This window comes from Pseudorasbora parva, chromosome 7 (genome assembly GCF_024679245.1).
Source record: "Pseudorasbora parva isolate DD20220531a chromosome 7, ASM2467924v1, whole genome shotgun sequence".
Classification (NCBI taxonomy): Eukaryota; Metazoa; Chordata; class Actinopteri; order Cypriniformes; family Gobionidae; genus Pseudorasbora; species Pseudorasbora parva.
In genome coordinates this window covers 8,161,374-8,164,734 of record NC_090178.1, presented here as the reverse complement: position 1 = coordinate 8,164,734, position 3,361 = coordinate 8,161,374, and the positions used below count along the sequence as shown (strand labels likewise).

Below are 3,361 nucleotides of genomic sequence, written 5' to 3'. Positions count from 1 at the left end.
TAAAGAATTTAAGATTGCACACAATGAAAAAGTCTCCATCTTAATTTGAATCAGCAACAAGCAACAGATGAGGCGAAAAGGACCGCCTTTAGGAAATGTCCTCCAATCAGTGAATTAGTTCTCTTATTGCTAGACAGAACTCCTTGCATGGCCAATCACATCAAAGCAAGACCAGAGTGAGTTATTTTAATTACTTATGATTTTGAGTTCATACAACTTAAAATCTTAAGTTTATGCATTTTGTAGGTTAATAAGTTATACTAACTTATATGACTGAGTTTTTAGACTAAACTAGTAATATTTAGTCAAGTTTACTTGATTTGTTTAAGTAAAGACAACATTAGGGTTTACAGTGTGGTATTATATTTTTATCTTTGTGTAGATATGTAAATATGTAAATATGTATATATATATATATATATATATATATATTTACACATATATATATATATATACACATATATATACACTGTAAAACCTAACAGTGAAATTCACTAAATGAAATAAGTTCATTTTACTTAATGTTACCAAAAAAGTTAATTCAACTTAACAAATATGTGTGATGTTAACTCAAAAATGTATTATTGAAAGCAAACCTCAATCTAAATAAGTTACTAAAACTTTTTAACTCTAATGGTTTAAGTTACAGATATTTATTTAATCTAGTATTTTACATCTATGGCCAATTAAATAACTAAAAGCTGATAAAATAAATAAATAAACAATAGTATATACATTAATCTACCTCATATTAAGCCTACAGTCTTACATTAAGCTCTTTTAAAGTCATTACATTTAGTCATGTCAAAGTATCATCCCAGTGAGTTTCCGAGGTAACAAAAACCGCGCCATTTTCCCTCCTTCAGTCCAGTCACAGCAGGACGGCTCGCGCTACAGTCAAGAAAAACAAAAGGTAAGCGTTTCAAACTTATTTATTCATATTTCGCTCATGTTTGAACGTTTTCAGTGTTATTTTCGTACCTCTTTTATGTTTATCCGAAGATTAACCAGCTCAGTGTTGTGTGTAAAGTTAGCCAGCAAACAATCCAACATTAGGAGCAAATGCGCTATTGCACCAGTGTTATCAACGGTAATGTACACGTTTGGAGTTAATTATGCTGTTTTACACTGCAGTTTGTCAGCGGGGAATTAAAAAATATATGTTTGTGCTTTCTCACAGTCGGACAGATAAACGCTGGCTTTAGAGACAGCTAGCCATCTTTCCACGTCTCTCGTGCCACAGTGACGGTAACTATGTTAAAGCAAAAGGTAACTGCAAACTCACGCATTCCTTATATTACAACCGTTTTAAATGTATTGTTAATCGAATTCGAGTTTCCTCTATCATATGTGATGCTAGTTAATTTGACTAAAGCAGCTGAAGCTCCGGGGTGAACAAAGTGACTTGAGGAGCATTTTAGATCCTGTTTTGCTAACGTAACGTTAGATAAAATTTTAAACTGTTATTTGTTTCTCATGACGTTTTCTCATTTGAAACTCACACTAACACATTGTTTTAAATCTTTTCAGAGCAAAGACGAAGGTGCAATGGCAGCAACGTGGCTACAATTCTATGAGTAAGTAAGTTAGAATTAACATTGAACAAATCAATGGAATTTTGTAACGTTACTGTGCAAAATGCAAATGATAACGTTATGAACAGTTACATAATGTTCATACAAATATAAGTTTGTTCTTCAATTTTAATTTTTGAATGAATTGCTATTTTTGCAAACGTAATTATGACCATAAATGTCTTTTAGCACAACTTGTAAGTCTTCTGAAGCAATATGATTTTTTTAAAAGGCTTAAAGTCCAAAGTCCAGTCTGTCTATCATTCAAAGTCATGTTGTATTGCTTCAGGAGAATACTGGTCAAGTCTTGAAAGTTGTTGTTATAGTCGGCTTTCCTAATATAAACAGAAACATTTCGTGTGTTATATTTTCACTGGCAGTTATCCTGAAGTTGCCTTGGGTTTGTAAAGGTGTAAGGTAATTGGCAATGCTAGATTTGCAGTGGTTGAAAGAAGTCTTGTCATGAATCATAAAAAAAACTACGATCCTGGCAGGTCTGTTACTATTTAAAAGGAAGAGTTAGGAGATGTTTTCAAGACACAAGGTAGGACACATGTCAAAACTACATTACATTTATTTAGCAACATGTTAACCTTTCAGCTGCCACCAGCATAAATGCATGGTGTGGTTACAGTGACTGATAGTTGATCATTCAAGTTGTCTTAAATGTATAGTCCACTTGCCAATACAAATTCAGTCATGATTCATAAATTACCAACCCTCATATTGTTCCAAACACATAAGAATTTTATTAATCTGTCCATTGAAAATCTAGTCTTCAAAACGTTTAATTTAGGCTTTCATTAGCATATACATTGAGCACAGCAAAAGCTTATTTGACACATAATAAACCAATCTCAGCTCAAGCTTAAAGGAATCGTTCACCCTGATTTACTCCCCCCCTCAAGTCCTCCTTGGTGTAAATGACATTCTTCTTTCAGACGAATACAATCAGAGTTATATTAATACGTGTCCTGGCTCGTCCAAGCTTTATAATGGCAGTGAATGGCAGCCCAAAATTTGTAGCCCAAAAAAGTGCATCCATCCATTTTAAAAGTGCTCCACACGGCTCCGGGGGAATAATAAAGGCCTTCTGAATTAAATCGATGGGTTTGTGTAAGAAAAATATCCTCTCGTGATTCAAAACGCTTGTGCAACGCCCGACATCATCGTCACATCATTTATGTTTTTTACGCTGCGTCCGCCGTCAACGCCGTGGCTGTTATGCTTTTTTACGCTATATCCGACGTCATCGTTGCGCCGGAAACTAGTTATTTTCTTATTTTATAACGAGTTAAATATGGATATTTTTCTCATATAAACCCATCGATTCACTTCGGAAGTACTTTATTAACCCTCCAGAGTCATGTGGATTACTTTTATAATGAATAGATGCACTTTTTTGGCTTCAAATTTTGGACAGCCATTTACTGCCATTATAATGCTTGGATTAACCAGGACATTTATTAATACCGCTCTGATTATATTAATCTGAAAGAAGAACGTAATTTACACCAAGGATGTCTTGCCATTATCCATTTAAAATTTTATAATCAAATCTGTCTTGTTTCACCTTGTCTACACCGGATGTGAGCAGCGCGACAGGACAAAAGAGCCCCTTATAGTCCGTTATGTTGTCTACACTGGATGCGGCGTGATGTGAGCGACAAATCTTTGACAGTAAACTGTTGCCTCTTTCTATTTATGACATACTGACATGAAAAACAAATGTTTTGCAATGTGTGCATTATCGCTTGAATTCAATTCAATTCAATTCGTCATTCAAT

At 34.1% G+C, this 3,361-nt stretch overlaps 1 long non-coding RNA gene across 1 annotated transcript; it reads left to right on the top strand.

Annotated features, from left to right (window-relative positions):
* Positions 1-538: 538 nt before the first annotated feature.
* Positions 539-2,574, top strand: LOC137083580 (uncharacterized). Its single transcript, XR_010906526.1, has 3 exons — positions 539-913; positions 1,181-1,269; positions 1,531-2,574. It is a non-coding gene; the product is annotated as an uncharacterized lncRNA (long non-coding RNA).
* Positions 2,575-3,361: the final 787 nt, after the last annotated feature.